The sequence below is a fragment of the Coenobita brevimanus genome, chromosome 52 (genome assembly GCF_032717465.1).
Source record: "Coenobita brevimanus isolate Jiangsu-jjx chromosome 52, ASM3271746v2, whole genome shotgun sequence".
NCBI classification, from domain to species: domain Eukaryota; kingdom Metazoa; phylum Arthropoda; class Malacostraca; order Decapoda; family Coenobitidae; genus Coenobita; species Coenobita brevimanus.
Window position 1 is genome coordinate 6865912 of NC_137005.1, and position 17804 is coordinate 6883715.

Genomic DNA, 17804 nt, shown 5'->3' on the forward strand with positions numbered 1-17804 from the left:
TTCACGTGGTGGCATCGGTGTGGGTGGGTGGTGGAGCTGCCTGGTTATACAAACGTCTTTCAGTCTCTTCCCTATCGCTTGGAGGAAAGATGGTGGACTTCAGGGAAAGGTAACTTCAGCCTGCAGTTCACTGGGTTAACGTTTAGATAAGTTTGGGGTTACTACTACTACTACTACTACTACCACCGCTACTACTACTACCACCACCACTACTACTACTACTACTACTACTACCACCAATCTTTACGAAGTCCGCAGCACGACTGGACTTTCGCCTTGCTAGGGTTCACAGAGTCGTATTCCTAAGTGACTTTCCTCAGCACGTCCTCCTGAGCGATTTATTCTGCTCAGTACACCTCAGTATCCCTTGTATGTTACTGATATATAAATGAAATAAATGAAAAAAAATCTGTATAACCGGAACATAGATAGATAGATAGACAGATAGGTAGATAGATAGATAGACAGATGAGAAGAGGCAAATAGATAGATAGATAGATAGATAGATAGCAAGATAGACAGATAGATAGATAGATGGTCTCCCTCTCCCCCTCCAGCCAACTGACATTGACTCTTCTAGTTAGTCTTTAATTCTTCAACATCTCCACATGACCAAACCATCTGAGAGAGAGAGAGAGAGAGAGAGAGAGAGAGAATGTCAAAATACTCCCTTCTTTCCGTGCTGTATATGATATTTACAACAGAAGGTCACGTGATGGGTACGGTATATTATTGTTTGTCTCGCTTCACCATGCTTCCTCTCTCTCTCTCCCTCTCTCTCTCTCTCTCTCTCTCTCTCTCTCTCTCTCTCTCTCCCCTCTTTTCCCTCTCCCCCTTTCTTTCCATCCTTCTCCCTCTCTTTCCCTCCCTCCTGCCCCTCCCTCTCCTTCCTTCTCCATGCATCCATTCCTCTCCCCCTCCATCTTTCTCCCCCATTCCTTCCCCCCTCCAACTCTCTCCTCCATTCCTTCCCTTCCCCCCTCCTCCATTCCTCCATGTATACCTCACTGTCCCCTAACTCTTTTCCTTCTCTCTTCCACTTCCTCTATCCTTCCCTCCCTAGCTCCTCTTTCCCCTCTTCCCTCCCTTTCCCCTTCCTTCCTCCTCCTGATCCTCACGTCACACCACACCATACTCAGGGAGAGAGGGAGGGGGAAGGTTGAGTGGTGGATGGAGTAAAGGTAGACTGAGGGAGTGAGGCAAGAAACTGGAATGAAGTGAGGAAGACGGAGCAGGTGGATAGTCTACTGAGGGAGCTGAGGTGGAACGGAGAGAGAGAGAGAGAGAGAGAGAGAGAGAGAGAGAGAGAGGTCAGGAAGGGAAGGAAGGACGTGGAATGAGGAAGTAAAGGAGTAAGCATGGGCAGGTAAGGTATGGGAATGGGCAGGAAAGGGAAGAAGTAGAGGTTTATAATTTTCCCTCGTTTTAGCAAGGCGGATTTATCACGCCTGCACGAACCCCTCACCACGACACGGAAACATGGAGTGGAAATGAGAGAGGTAGAGGATAAAGGAGAGTAGAAGTGTGAGGGTGGGGTGGAGTGGGGTAAGGGAGTGGAGAGTTGAGGGTATCTGGTGGAGTGAGGTGAGGGATTACGATGGCGTGGAGTGAGGGAGTGGGGTGGTGTTGGGTTGAGTGGGGTGTGGGAGTGGGGTGTAGTAAAGGTGAGAGTAGGGGGAATGAGGGATGGTGTGGAGTGGGGTGAGAGTGTGGAGAGTGAGGATGGGGGATGGGGTGTATCGTCAAGATGTGGCGAGTGGGGGAGCGTGAGTGTGAGGTGGAGTGAGATGAGAATGTGGAGAGTGAAGGTGTGGGAAGTCAGGGTGAAGGGTGGATTGGGGGAAGGTGAGGGCGCATGAAGTGACGGCTTGGGTGGAGTCGAGTGAGGGTGTAGGGAGTGGGGGAGTGAGTAGGGTGAGAAAGCAATGATGGTGGCGTAGTGTTTGCGTGAACATGGCACACACACCCTGGCGACGCTAAGCTAGGCGACGTCAACACACTCCCGTTTTCTCTCACATTCGCACGGTAACTGGATTTTCATCGATTCGCCAATCCACTGCTACGCCACACCAAGCCTTAGCACAGTCATTAGGCTGGAGCTTTACACTGACAATACAAACACTCCTCTGTATTCGTCAGCAACAGCAAACATTTATAGCTTATTCACCTTAACTTTGTGTGGGGATTTTCTTATGCTCGCAACCTATTTCCCGTAGCTCAGTGTCAGAGACGATGCTAAGGCCCTGCATCCATTCTGTAACACTTCTTCGTGACTGACAGCGTATTCTAGTGCCAGTCTCTTGTAGAAACAGCATTGTACGCCTGCTTAAAGGGAACAGAGGATAGATACTCGCTGAAAGACCCATGTAAGACTGAGGTGACGCAACACTCTAGGAAGGCTGCACTCACTTCACACACCCAGTCATTTACCACCCACGCGCTGCAACAACTCTCCTCGTCAGCAAAATTTGAGCCAGGAGTTCTTCATATTTTCGCTTTACTTTTTTTTATCTAATTCGCAGCATGCCAGGAATATGAGAGCAACGGGAGCTTACCTTGCTGAAGATAACTTAAAAAAAAAAAAAAAAAACTTTTATAGCACTCAAACCATTTACCCTACATCACTCAGTCTCACAGGGTATACTGACTTGGCCCCTTCCTACCCCCCGTCACAATTCCGTCTCATCCCATCCATTTCTGTGTCCCCATGCCCACTTCTTTTACCCCCCTCCCCCACATTACACTTTTGGAGAATATTTTGCAATTAGCCTTCACTGCACTCAAACTTCGGATCCTTCAACACCAATTTTTTACAGTCTGTACTTTCCAGCCTCAGCACCACCACCCATGAATATTCCATCCCATCCCACCCACTCCTTTGCTAACCATCCCCACTTCTTTCCTTCCCTCAGATAGTTTCATGGCGGGACACACGGTCGACGAACCATCTTATTTCTTTTAACACTTGTAACAGCCACTTCCTGAAGGTTAAAATAAACAGGGGGTTGGGGAGAGAGAGAAAAACGCGACGCTGTGTAGTTAAGGAAGAAAGTGGATTATTGTTGACCTCGAATTTCCTGTCTCATGTAACTACGTGTTGGTATCATCACTCCTGTACTGATGAGGATAATCTTGTCGCTGCCGTATACGCTGGGATTAACCTCTTCAATACTGTGACGTCATTTTAAACTCTTGCTTCTCCAGACGATTTTACTCAGCCTTGAAGAGACCATTTAAACAGAAAGTCTTACATGTATCCTTCATTAACGTTTAAACATCTGGAAATGACATGTGTTTTACTGTGATTATACTTGTTTTACTCTAACTTGGTCTAAAACTGCCATCTCTCCATCTTGAATGCTGAGTTGTAGCAAATTAACACTAGTACACTGTGCCAGTCACGAAGAAGTGCAATGTAAAGGATGTAGAGTCGTCCTGATGACTTTTTCTATAACCAAGCTGCGTGAAATAAGCTGCAAAAATTGACAAAACGCTAGGCCAAGTCAAAGCGAAAACAGTATAGTTCCAGACGATTTTTACCCACCATTTTCAAAGCCCCAAAGGTCTGACTGGAAACCCCTTCAGTTCGATAGGGGTCTCCTGGGCTGAATAAAATAGTCTGACGTAAACTAGAACTAAATTTTAAAGACGTCCTAAAGTTAAAGAGAGAGAGAGAGAGAGAGAGAGAGAGAGAGAGAGAGAGAGAGAGAGAACACTTCATACCTCGCATCCTCACGTCATGTCTCGCGTCAGAAAATCAGTCTCGCGTCATCTCACAATATCTCGCATTATCTCGCTGTCTCTACACATCACCTGCACTATAACATCCACCAGTACCTTCACAAAGTACACAGAACATCCACGGTTAGTACGAATAACATCGACTTACACCTTCACTGAGTACGAATAACATACACGTACACTTTCACTGAGTACGAATAACATCCACATACACCTTCACTGAGTACGAATAACATCCACATACAACCACAAGCACCTTCACACAGTACTCCATATTACCTTTAAAATTACGCAAGGGAACATATTATTTTTAATTATAGAATATTATTTTAAAGTATTATCCCTTTGGCTCGCATTCTCTTTTGGTGAGGAAGCTCCCTAACACCTTTTTCTGAGAGTTATTTTGCTTATTACACCTTACTCTCCTACTCTGTGTTATATAAATCCTTCTAACATGTCTATACTCTGCATGAATAATGTTCAAAAGGATATTAACCAGCCATATCCAAAAAGAAGTCACTAAGGAAGAGGTGTTAGGGGGCTTCCGTAACTGATTAGAATAGCGTCCCTTGTCTGGTGCAGCGATAGTTAAAAACAACAACATTCGATCAACATGCACTTCCGGCGCTGTAACTAACCGACAATGGGCTTTAAAACTATGGAATTATTACGCTAAAAGGAGAGAAAATCACCAGGAAAAGAGGTGCTGCGTAAGAAAATTCACTGTTGTAGAGCCAGTGCGTAAGATAATTCGCTGCTGGCTGCCGAACTAAAGGATATACTGTACTGTGAACCGGATTTAGTTGAGGCGAACGGAGGGCTGCTCAAACTCCCACCAATTATATTCTCAGTAGCTCTGGAAATGCTGTAATGCCTTCTCTTAAGCGATTTATTTTGTACATTGAATCTTAGTATCCCTTTGTATGCCACTGATGCAAACTAAGTCGATTTTAAAACGGTGTGTCATAAAAACAGAATATTCAGGTGTCATACGCAAAACAAATCGCTAAGGAAGAGGTGCCACGAGGCCTTTTTCTATGGGTTTGTAAATATTTATTGCATGGAAACGACTTTACATTTTGAGATGCAGTTGTAGAGTTCTTCATACATGCATTTTATTTTTATTTTTTTCACATATTCTCACATGCCAAAATTTTCATCTAAGTCCTCACATATGCCATTATTTTTTCACAAATCCTCATAAATGCCATTATTTCTTCACATAAGTCCTCACACATACCATAGTTTTTTCACATAAATCCTCACACATGCCATTATTTTTTCACATAAGTCCTCACATGTCTTTATTTTTTCACATAAGTCCTCACACGTGTCATTATTTTTTCACATAAATCCTCACACATGCTATTATTTTCCCGCGTAAATCCTCACATGCCATTATTTTTTCACATAAATCCTCACACGTCATTATTTTTTCTTTCACATAAGTCCTTACATATCCCATTATATTCACATATCTCATTTTTTTCACATAAGTCCTTACAGATTACATTATTTTCTTTCCCATCAGGTAGTGAATTAGCCATTAAAAAAGGGTAATCGATTTAGGTTTATAATTGTTACTGTAATCCAGGTGTAAATACCAACTCAATGCTTAATTAATTAGGAAGGTGATCGCCAGGTTACTTGACATCGTAATCTAAAAAGATGACATATCGAGTTGTTTTACTTTATTTTATTTTTCTTATCACCATGACTGAGAAATTAAGCTGTTTCGTCTCATCATGTACCACTGGAAATTCAAAATGTATCACTGCTGGTAAATGTTGTTGATTTGGGGGAAATGGGAAGTTTTGGGTTAGATTATAGCCGCCATTAGCGCCTTATCACCTTAGATCTTAAAGTAAAATAAAATAGTCTAGATACAGCACACCTTAGTTGAATAAAATCGTCTTGCAATGTCAGTAAAAGAGGTTAAGATTTCTCACGTCTTGGGGGGTTTACTAGAGACGGTTTTAGATCCTCAGACGACAAGAGGTCATTTCTAATATGGAAAAAGGTGATTTAAAAGTGTCATGAATTATAATAATAATTTTGCCTATACCCAGACGCCAATATCCCATAAGGGGTGACCGTCTGTCTTTGAGTTTGTTGTCTTACAGGGAGGAGCACTAATCCTCCGCCAACCCACTTGTTGACACTGAGGGAACACATAAGGGTTGGTTATGTAGTTACCACCCAGCGTTGTAAATGTTTTTCTGGCATATACAAAACCATTTGGCTTGTCATTCAATGTAAAGCCACCTGAAAAGGCAACAAGAGTAATAAAAAATGACAGGAAAGATGGGAGAAATAGCAGGAGAGGAGGGCAGACACAGGAAACGAATGGAAAAGGTGAAGGAAGAAGTAGGCAGCGCTGTATCATGTGAGTGGATGATGGTTGCCACCACCTACCACAATAATAATAATAATAATAATAATAATAATAATAATAATAATAATAATCTTGTATCTTGAGAAGGTAATTACTGAACCTCCCCCACCTCCTTTTTTTTTTTTTAACTCAGGCAACGAAAGGTAACATCTGATTAACGACAGACCACTCCAAAACTGAATAACATCGCTCGTTGGCGGAAAGATTAAGATAACGAAGCTTCCTTATGTCCTGAAAGACTTAATAATACTCTAGCTGTTAATTGCCTGGCGCCTAATCCCAGAGTTTACCCATCCAGGAAGATCAGGATAAAAACGCGTCGTGCAGGTTTACTCAATAATTTGTTCACCACTTCCTCCCGCCCTTCTCGCTAAGCTGCCCTCCTTCATGTACTCCCTCAGTTCCTCTCTCTGTCAGCGCTTCCTCCCTCTATCGCCATTCTCTCCCTACACATCACAACTCCTTCCCTCCACATCACCACTCCTTCCCTCCATATCAACGCTTCTTCCCTCCACATCACCAATCCTTCCCTCTACATCACCACCTCTTAACTCCACATCACCACTCCTTTCATCCACATCACCATTCCCTCCCTCCACATCACCACTCCCTCCCTCCACATCACCACTCCCTCACTGCACATCACCACTCTCTTCCCATCACCACTCTCACAGTTCCCTTGCAAAAGAAAAATACAGTGATTCTTGGCGATATTACAAAAAATGTGTTGCTCTTGTTGGTAGTGTGTCGATAATTCCATGAACAATTTTCCCGTTGTAACTAAGTGTGTGTGTGTGTGTGTGTGTGTGTGTGTGTGTGTGTGTGTGTGTGTGTGTGTGTGTGTGTGTGTGTGTGTGTGTGTGTGTGTGTGTGTGTGTGTGTGTGTGTGTGTATGTGTGTGTGTGTGTGTTCCCACGAAGAACAAGAGACATTGCATGATTTTTCCCTCCCATCTTGTCCCTCCCATGATAGTTACGACGGGGAATGGATCGTAAATTTGTCTGTGAATTTTGGCTCACGGCAATTCGCAAAGTAACTTCCGATGATTTTCCTTCCCCGATTTACGCTGATTTTTGTACGACGAACGAGGGACACGGGGAAATTCTGCCCTCTTCTCACCCTGCCCTTCCTGTCAAAAAAAGAAAAAGAAAAAAAAGGTTACGGTTTTAGATTGATCATAAGTTTGAACGGAACCAGCACTTTCTCGAGTAGTGGGGGAGGCGCCATTTCGTGACAGGCCGTGGGAGGCAAACAAACATTTCCCTGCTGTTTGTGTTATAACCCCAGGCTCATCTGAACGTGAACTCAGTGGACTGCTGGCTGAAGTTGCCCTTCTCCACTTCAGGGTCACCTAACCGTGAACCCAGTGGAGGAGGGAAAGGCGCCTTTTCGTGACAGGACGGGGAAGACAGACAAACATATCCCTACTGTTTTTGTCATAACCCCAGGGTCATATGAATGTGAACCCAGTGGACTGCAGGCTGAAGTTACCCTCCTCCTGTTCTCCATCCTCTTTTCGTGGGATAGGGAAGTAGTTGAGGGCAGTTTGTATGTCCAGGCAGTTTCGTCGCCCAGTTATATCGGTGCCACCACATGAAGGCGTCCCTCTGCAGCACCTCTCCCTAGCGATTTAAGCAACACGCGCTGAGTTATATCTTCCTGGGGTATTTATTGTTCTTGCTGTGTTTACCTCCACTCTGACGTAATTTATACCCAGACTAAACTAAGCTGGTCTAACATAGCCGTACCAGACAGCCCGTATAATCCAGGCATTTTAACAAGACACCTAACAGCCTAACGTAACCTAACCAAACCTAAGCTAATTCAACCTAACCTAACGTAATAAACTACAATAGCCCAACCTAACAGCGTAATTAATCTAACCTAACTTAACCTATTCTCATATAACTAAACCAAACTCTTATTCTAACCAAATCTAGTCAGAACCATACCTAACAAAGCAGCATACCTTAGCCCAGTCTACCAGGAGCCTAGTTTAATCCAACCCTTACTTCCCAATCTAACCAAACCTAATCTAAAACGGGAAGAGAAAAAGTGTGCAACTCTACCACGATTTAGAACTTTCGCCGCTGGGACGGGCCGAGAGCAGTGTCCCCCAGGCTGCATATTCAATTAACTTTCACCACTGGCGCTGGAGAGGGACCCTTCACGTGGTGGCACCGATATAACCAGGCTACTCCACTGCCCGGCAATACAAACATTCCTCAGCTATCGCCCTATCTCCTGAAAGAATGATGGTGGGCTGCAGGAAAATGGGATCTTTAGCGTGCAATCCACTCGGTTCATGTATCGGATGAACCTGGGGCTACTACTACTACTACTACTACTACTACTACTACTACTACTACTGCTACTGCTGCTAATACTACTACTGCTACTACTACTACTACTACTACTACTATTCTTATTTTTATTATTATTATTGTTATTATTTTTATTATTATTACATTGCGACTACTACTTCGACCACCACCACCACCACCACCACCACTACTACTACTACTACTACAACTACTACTACTACCGAGATATCTTTTCGTCTGTTATGCATCCGGACGATTTTCTTCAAGGAGTGATTATTTTTCGAACTAAAGAGGTTAGATTCAGCCTTTTCGAATAGTCTCTCCTGTACTCCATTAAAGAGAGAGAGAGAGAGAGAGAGAGAGAAAGAGACGTCATGGGAGTGGAGTTACAGTAGCTTTCACCAAGAGAATTTTTTTTTGTATTTTTTTGTAATTTACTCGTGCTGATAAAGGACGATTTTATTCAGCTTGGAAGACATTTTATTTTCCTTTATTTATTTATTTATTGAACTGGAAGGGTTAGGTGTTGGGTCGTACTGTAACAGGCTTTGGTGATTTCCGTAACACCTCTTCCTTAGCGATTTATTCTGATTATTAAACCTCAGTATCCTCTTAATTGCTGTAAACTATGTAGATATGAAAACGACAGGAAGAGATAAGAGAATAATAGGGTATAATGTGCAAAATAAATCGCTAATGAAAAGATGTTATGAAGCCTCCTGTGCTACCATGAATACCGACATGAGTTAATTAGGTGTTTAATTACAATGGATTACACGACACTGCTGTACAGGCATTTACTTTCACCAGTGCGGCTAATGCAGTGCCCCCCCCCTCTCTCTCTCCCTATCTCTTTGTCTTTCACACACACACACACACACACACACACACACACACACACACACACACACACACACACACACACACACACACACACACACACACACACACACACACACACACACACACACACACACACACACACACACACACACACACACACACACACACACACACACACACACACACTGATTTTTGCACATTTCATCTCAGTATCCTCTTGTCTATTACTGTAAAAAGAAAAAAAAATCGATAATAAAACGATATGAATAACCTAAAAAAGAATGTTAAGGTGTAATGAGCAAAATAAATCGCTAATGAGGAGGTGTTACGAAATCTCTTGTCACCTAGAATAGGGGAACTAACCTTACACACTCACCTCGCGGTCACGCCACTGCATGTACAAACTAGGAAGACCTTTGAGAGCGCATACCTTCGCTAATGCCAATAAAACTTTGATTATTCCAGTTTCCTGCCAGACGAATACTGCTACGGTTTCGCATAGTTAATTCTACAGGTTTACTCTGCATTGTTATACAGTTCACAGAGTGCATACCTCCGTCAACGCCAATACAGTTTTTGATGTAATCCTGCATCCGGATCCGAATCCACCTCAAAATCAGATCAACTCTTCCTTGACCCACTGCCCGCCTCTCCACCAGATATCATTGAAATCCGGTATCAACTTTTTGCGATATCTAGTACACAAACTGACAGACAGACGCGGATGAATACATAACCACCGTCCAACTTTATTAGCGGGAGTAAATATCGGCACAGTGCAGGTGGATGAAAGTTAACAGATGCAGCTCCTGTCTATGTAGAGTAATTTCTGTCCATCCAGTGCCTGATGCTGCCTGCTGTGAATCTGCTGCGTCAACTAGAACACACCTTTAGTCTCCTCACACGCTGCGCCTCAACCCTCTCGCTGGAATGTGCTGCCTTGGCGAATACTGATGTGGAGACGGTAAAGGAGGGGGTGATGTTAGGTGGCACTTGTGATGGCTGGGTGAGATACGATGATTGGCCTGTGTGTGTGTGTGTGTGTGTGTGTGTGTGTGTGTGTGTGTGTGTGTGTGTGTGTGCGCGCGCGCACGAACTATCGCGAAGGAGGACGAACAAGCACGGACAAGCACGAACAAATGTGGGAGGTTACTCAGTACACATGAACTAGATAAACACATAAGAACTTGATACACACACACACACACACACACACACACACACACACACACACACACACACACACACACACACACACAGGGAGAGAGAGAGAGAGAGAGAGAGAGAGAGAGAGAGAGAGAGAGAGAATCATTTACCTTTTTTCACTGACGCTTGATCCTGTTGTCCTATAAGTTGTTTTTACCTTCACCAATGGAGTATTCACCTGTGTCTGTTTGTCTGTGCGTGTTTCCAATGTATCTCAAAACGTTGTTATCGGATTTCAATTAAAACTGGTGGTCAGGTGGTCAGTGGGTCAAGGAAGAGTTGATTAGATTTTGAGGTGGATCCGGATGCAGGAATTAATAAATTTAAATGGTGTTGGCAGAGGTATGTGTTATGTGAGATCGTGTAACAAGGCAGACTAAGATCGTAGAATTAACTGCCTATATCACACCAAAAAAGTATTCGTCTGGTAGGGAAGAAGACCTACAGCTGTAAATCACAAGTTTTATTGGCGTTGACGGAGGGTGTGCGCTCTCTGAGTGCTTTGTAATTTATACCTTGTTGATAAATTAACACATTAACATACAAAACGATACTGAGGATTGAATAGAATAACTCGCTTGGGTAGAGGCGCTACGAAATCTCCTACATCAGCTGGAATAACGTTTAATATATACATAAAACTTGTTTGTTTTAGCAAGAAGAATGAAAGCTAAGGCAGGTTACTGTATCCTCCTTACTTTGTCCAACCAGTTTAAAAAAAAAGTCATGGTTACCGTTGGGAATATATCGTAAGGCGACAAGAGACAAAATAAGATTCTACAGTCGTAAGTTTGTGAATTTTAGCCAAACCTAAAAAAAAAAGAAAAAAAAAAAATCTTGGTTACGATAGGAAAATGATCTTACGGTAAGCAGACGCAAAATAAGATTCTACAGTCGTAAGTTTGTGAATCTTAGCCAAAGGTCCTTCTAAACCATGAATAACGTAAGATAATAGACAAAGCAAGATTCTGCACTCGGAAGACTTTGAATCCCACCACGAGAAGGTCCATATAAAATACAGATAACGTACGATAACAGGAGATAAAGCGAGATTCAACCCTCGTAAAGTTGTTCTTGTATCTCGACTAATTTCCATACAACTCATGATGAAATAGAACCAGTATGGCGAAGTTGACCCCATCCCTTTAATGAAACGCTCGGAAACTTGCCTCGTGGTGTAGCCTGGTGTGATGTGGTGATGTCCGTGGGGTGTGGTGACCTCCCCGTGTGGTGGTGGTGAGACGGGGGATAGCGGACATCACCACACCATTACCACACCACCACCCACTACACTTATCTCTGCCACCACACCAACATCACCGTACCACTGCACTCACCTTTGGCACCACATCACCATCCTAACCACACCACTACCACCACCCTAACCACATCATTACCACCACCCTAACCACACCACTACCACCACCCTAACCACATCATTACCACCACCCTAACCACATCACTACCACCACCCTAACCACATCACTACCACCACCCTAACCACACCATTACCACCACCACACTTACCACCAAACCACTACCACCACTCCACCTCTACGATCACAACACACTACCATCGCATTCCACGCCTTCATGCACCACGCTACACTACTGCCACTACCACCACAACCACACTAGCTCGCGTTTCCTTGTACAATCATATCGTCCTTACTCTGTCTAAAGATTATTTGAAAGGAAACATGGCAAAGTCTTAAACTGAACTGATATTGTTTCTGATGGTTCGACTTATGCCCGATGCGTTCACTAGACTTGAAAAAGATAATCATTTCCTTCACTCTTCCACCACGTCACCACCACACCTCTCGTCCCCTTGCACCACATCGCTTTGTCTCTCGCCATACCATCACCACACGCTTTTTTTTTTTTTTTTTTTTTTTTTCACACCACACACCCTGCTGTCTCTAAATGCCACACATGTCAAGGTTCCTTCCACCACACCACTCCCACCACACCATGCGTCTCTGGGCATACTTTACATCGTCTCTTGCCTTCCACACTATGCGTCTTGTTGCACCACACCACCATACCGTCGTTACCTTGAGCATTCTTGTACCTCATCACCATCTCAACACTAAACCACACCACGCCACACCTAGCCTCTTGCACCACACCACACCACACCTCACCTCACTTCTTGCACCACACCACACCACACCTCACTTCTTGCACCACACCACACCACACCACACTTCATTTCTTGTACCACACCACACCATTTCTTGCACCACACCACACCATACCTCGTTTCTTGGACCACACCACACCACACCATACTTCACTTGCACCACACCACACCACATTTCTTTCTCACCACAGCACTTCTTCTTTATAGTCTCTTCACCACACCTGGAGTCTCCTTGCACCACACCACCACAAACAGCGCTCTCTCTCTCACCTCCACAGCACGCCGGGTTGACTGGCCTCCACACTATGTTTTCCCGCACCGCATCACCACACCGTCGCGCTGTCTTTCACCACCACACCTTGAATCTTCTTGTACCACACTACACGTCTCGTCTTCTCACCACACTGCCACCACCACCACCACCACCATAAGTCGTCTGAGCACCACGAGTCAAGCTGAAAGAGAGAATAATGTTAAGTTTCTAATGCCGTGGGATCACAGTCGAACTAAAGATGGTACTCTCTCTCTCTCTCTCTCTCTCTCTCTCTCTCTCACCTAATCAAAACGAGTACACCTGCCAGGGAAATAGCAAGGGAAGACGTTAAATTCATCTTTAGGTTTTAGTGCTTCCATAACTCCTAAGATGTCGTAAAGACTTAATTTGAAGAAGGAGGAAGAGGAAGAGGTGGAGGAAGATGAAGGAAGAGGAGGAAGATGAAGGAAGAGGAGGAAGAGGAAGAGAGGGAGGAGGATGAGAGTAGAAGATGAGAAAGGGGAGAAGGAAGCAGGAAGAGGACTGAAAGCGAACAAGTGGGGAAGGAGGAAAAGGATTGAATATGAGGAAGACAAGCGAGGAGGATGAGTGACGATGAAAGGGAGGGAGAGAAGAGAAGAAGGAGGAGGAGGAGGAGGAGGAAGGGAGAGAAGAGGAGGCGGAGGAGGAGGAAGGGAGAAAAGAGAAGGACAAGAAATAAAAACAATGGATTAGTAACAAAGAAGAAGAAGAGGAGGAGGAGGAGTGAGAGGAAGAAGGGAAGTGAAGAAGCGAAGGAGGGGAGATGAGGAAGAGGAGAAGTGAAGAAAAGAATAAGGAGAGAAGAGGAAGAGGAAAGAAAAATAAGACGATGTACAAGAAGAGTGGAAGAAGGGAGAGGAAGAGGAGGAGGGAAGAAGAAGAGGAAGAGGAGGGGGAAGAGGAGGAGGAGAAGGAAGAAGAAGAATAATTATGTGTCTTTCAATTACATGGAGCCATTTTCTATCATCGTTCGATATTTTTTTTAGACTTGGAACTTAAGGCGTGGTTGTGTGTGTGTGTGTGTGTGTGTGTGTGTGTGTGTGTGTGTGTGTGTGTGTGTGTGTGTGTGAGGAAGTAGGGGATTCAGGAAGTGATAGTAACCGTGTGTACTTTGGTCTCTCTCTCTCTCTCTTTCTCTCTTTCTCTATCTATCTCTATCTCTCTCAAGACTATGAAAGAAAAGAGACAGACGAAGAAGGGAGAGTCGGAAATGAAGAGAAGAGAGAAGAAAATAGAAGGCATGAGGAGGAAGAGAGAAGAAGAGAGAAAACAAGATACGAGGAAGGGGACGAGAGGAGAGGAAAGGAGGAGAAGGAAGAAGCGAATGATAAATGAGAGGAATACCTTGACAATTGAGAAATATACAAAGGAGTAAGGGAGGAGAAACATGAGAGAGAGAGAGAGAGAGAGAGAGAGAGAGAGAGAGAGAGAGAGAGAGAGAGAGAGCACATCTTACGGTATCTTCTAGTTGGTCCGGCCATAATAGAAACATTTCCTAGCTAATTATAGGAGCTTAACAAGATAGGAGAGAGAGAGAGAGAGAGAGGTGGGGGGATTCGCAGCGTTGGAATGAAATTAAGATTACGGTCAAAGAACCACAAGTTTATCTGATGCCTTCCTCCCCCTGCTCTCACCAACGGCCTCCCTCTTCCCCCTCCCCTCCCTTCCTTCTTCTCCCTCCCCTCCCTTTCCTCTTCTCCCTCCCCTCCCTTCTCTCTACCCCCTCTCCTCTCCTCCCTTCCCTTTTCCTCCTTCTCTCCCCTCCTTCTTTTCTCCTTTTCTCTTTCTTCAGTACCTATTCCTCCTTCCCCCTCTTTCGTCTGCAACTCCCCCTCTCAGTCCTTTCAATCCTCTCCTCCCCTCCTCCGTCATCTCGCCACCCTTTTCTCCTCTCTCTCTCTCTCTCTCTCTCTCTCTCTCTCTCTCTCTCTCTCTATCTATCTATCTCTCTCTCAGTGGGTTAAAGTTTTTACTGCGAAGGCAAGGTTTCTAAACTCGTTAAAATCGTCCAGCGTGAGCAAGAATTCACACACACACACACACACACACACACACACACACACACACACACACACACACACACACACACACACACACACACACACACACACACACACACACACACACACACACACACACACACTCACACTGAATGCATGCCTGTTCCTTTTTATGTTACCTAAGTTTCCTTTTAATACAGATATCCCGGTGGTACAGGAAGAATAAATCGCATAGAGAGAGGTGTTGCGAGCTCTATAAAAACAAGGAAAATATTATCCCCTTAAGTGTTGCAGGGCTGGCTTTGGTAAGTGTGAAGTGCTATGTGACCCACTTGGCCCCTCCTCACCACACACACACACACACACACACACACACACACACACACACACACACACACACACACACACACACACACACACACACACACACACACACACACACATTCTCTCTCTCTCTCTCTCTCTCACCCCTGCTGTCGTCAGAGCTAATAACCTAATATTTGTGTTTATCTTAAGCAAATCTTATAATTTGCCATGTAAAGAGTGAAATGTATTAAATTTTAGTATGCACTGAAACTACACTCTTTTCCCTCTAACTTGGCCCAAAATTGCCATCTCTCCATCTTGAATGCTGAGTTGTAACAGTAGATTAACACTAGAATATAATGCTAGTCACGAAAAAGTGCTATGGGAAAGATGTAGAGCCGTTGCATTCTCTTGTTCTGCCACTGAGCTACGTGCAGTAAGTTGCAAAAGGACGAACATTTGGGCCAGGTTAAAGTGAAAGAACTGTAGCCATGGGAAGGTTGGACAGATGCAAGACGCAGACGCTGAAACAGAAGACAGCGACAGCAGACAGGGGTAGGAGAGATACGAGACACAGACGGCGAGACAGAAGATGGTGGTTGTAGGCAGTGGTATGGTGTGGAATTTGTTACTTGTTGTGGACTGGCGTTAGATTGTAAGCATCCACCCTACAGACTCAATGGGACTTGAACCCATGTCAAGAGCGTCCCCCAAACATGAAGCCAGTACCAAACCGACCGAGCCACCGAGTCGCCTTCAGGGTGTTAACTTGTGAGCGTCCACCACTGCAGTGACTGGACTCCCCTCCCCCTTCTCTCTCTCTCTCTCTCTCTCTCTCTAGTGGGCGTCACAGTGCCAAGAATAACAACATTATATATAAGTTGTACTCTGGCCTATATATATACACCACCAATCCCGCTGTTACTATACTCTTTTCGCTTTAAATTGGCTTAGAATTGCCATCTCTCCGTAGTGAATGCCGAGTTTCAAAAACAGATTAAAACTAAAATATGATAGTTACAAAGCTGTGCCATGGAAAGAATACAAAGTCATGTCTTCTGCCACTGAGCTACATGAAATAAGCTGCAAAAGGACGAAAATCTGGGCCGAGTTAAAACGAAAAGATTAGAACACCTATACTCCTTTCACTTTAATTGGGTCTAAAGCTGACATCTCTCCTTGAATACTGCTGTGTGGCAAGAGAGTAGAACTGCAATAAGGTTCTGTTCACGAAGAATGCTCAGAAAATAAACCCAGATTTTCGTCCTTTTTAGAGCTTATTTCAAGTTACGGAGTGGCAGGGAAGGACAAATTTAAGGCTCTACATCCTTTCCATAGCACTTCATCGTGACTAGCATCATATTCTGGTAGTAATCTATTGTTACAGGTCCGGATTCAAGATGGAGAGAATGCAGTTTTAGGGCAAGTTATGGTAAGAGAGTATTTGCCACGTACTATAGCGATCCTGCACATTTTTGTCAAGTGTGTGTGTTTATGCGTGGGTGTGATGTGTTTACCGGTGTGTGTGTGTGTGTGTGTGTGTGTGTGTGTGTGTGTGTGTGTGTGTGTGTGTGTGTGTGTGTGTGTGTGTGTGTGTGTGTGTGTGTGTGTGTGTACTGATGAGAAGGCCAGCACCCCAGGCAAGGACACTGCTCCCCCCACCCCCTCCCATCACGCCCCCCACCCTTCCTCCATCAGCTGCCCCCCTTCCCTTCTAACCGCCCCCCATAGACTCCATCATCATCATCATCATCATCATCATCATCATCATCATCATCATCATCATCATCATCATCATCACCACCACCACATCTACTTCTTCTTCTTCATTTCCTTCTCGACTGTGAAAGAAGGTCACGTTTCAGATGAACTTTGGGCTACGGCTACTGCTGATACACCTATAGTTCATCCACTTCAACTTGCCAAGAAGTTCGTCCTTTTACCGCCTCTTTTCGGAAGTTCTGGGGCATAATAGGGCAGTACTATATGGCCCTGCAATCTTTCCATAGCACTTCTTCGTGACGAGCACCGTATACAAGCGTTATCTATTGCAACAGCTCAGTATTCAAGATGAGAGATGGCAGTTTTACGTCAGGTTAAAGTGAACAGAGTCTACCGCTACTCGTACGTCCGCAAGAGCTGTAGTGGAGTAGATGTATATTGTATCCTTTCCATAGCACTTCTTCGTGACTACCACCATGATCCTGTTTTAGTCTACTGTTCTAGCCCAGGATTCAAGATGGGGAGATGGCAATTTTACGCCTACTCAGAGTGAAGAGACTATATCGCTACTTATACGTCCGCAAGAGCTCTAGTGGGTTAAAAGTCTAATATTTTTGCCTATTGACTGCACGGTGGTTAATAAGGTAAACGCATTTTTTCTAAGTCCCAGATTTCCCCTAGAACACGACCTGCAACAGTCGAGTTTAAATCATGGTTCCTAAATCATACTGCTGGGTGTGAAGGGTAAAGTAGTAGTAGTAGTAGTAGTAGTAAGAGGAGGAGGAGGAGGAGTACTGGTAATAGTAGTAGTAGCAGTAGTAGTAGT

The 17804-nt window shown here is 44.3% G+C and overlaps 1 protein-coding gene across 1 annotated transcript in view; it reads right to left on the reverse strand.

The window, feature by feature from the left end:
- Positions 1 to 13097, reverse strand: part of LOC145400386 (uncharacterized) — a 40706-nt gene extending 27609 nt beyond the window's left edge. The window contains exon 1 of the mRNA XM_080272901.1: positions 12926 to 13097. The gene's annotated coding sequence lies outside the window, so the exon portion shown is untranslated. The remainder of the gene's footprint in view (positions 1 to 12925) is intronic.
- Positions 13098 to 17804: the final 4707 nt, after the last annotated feature.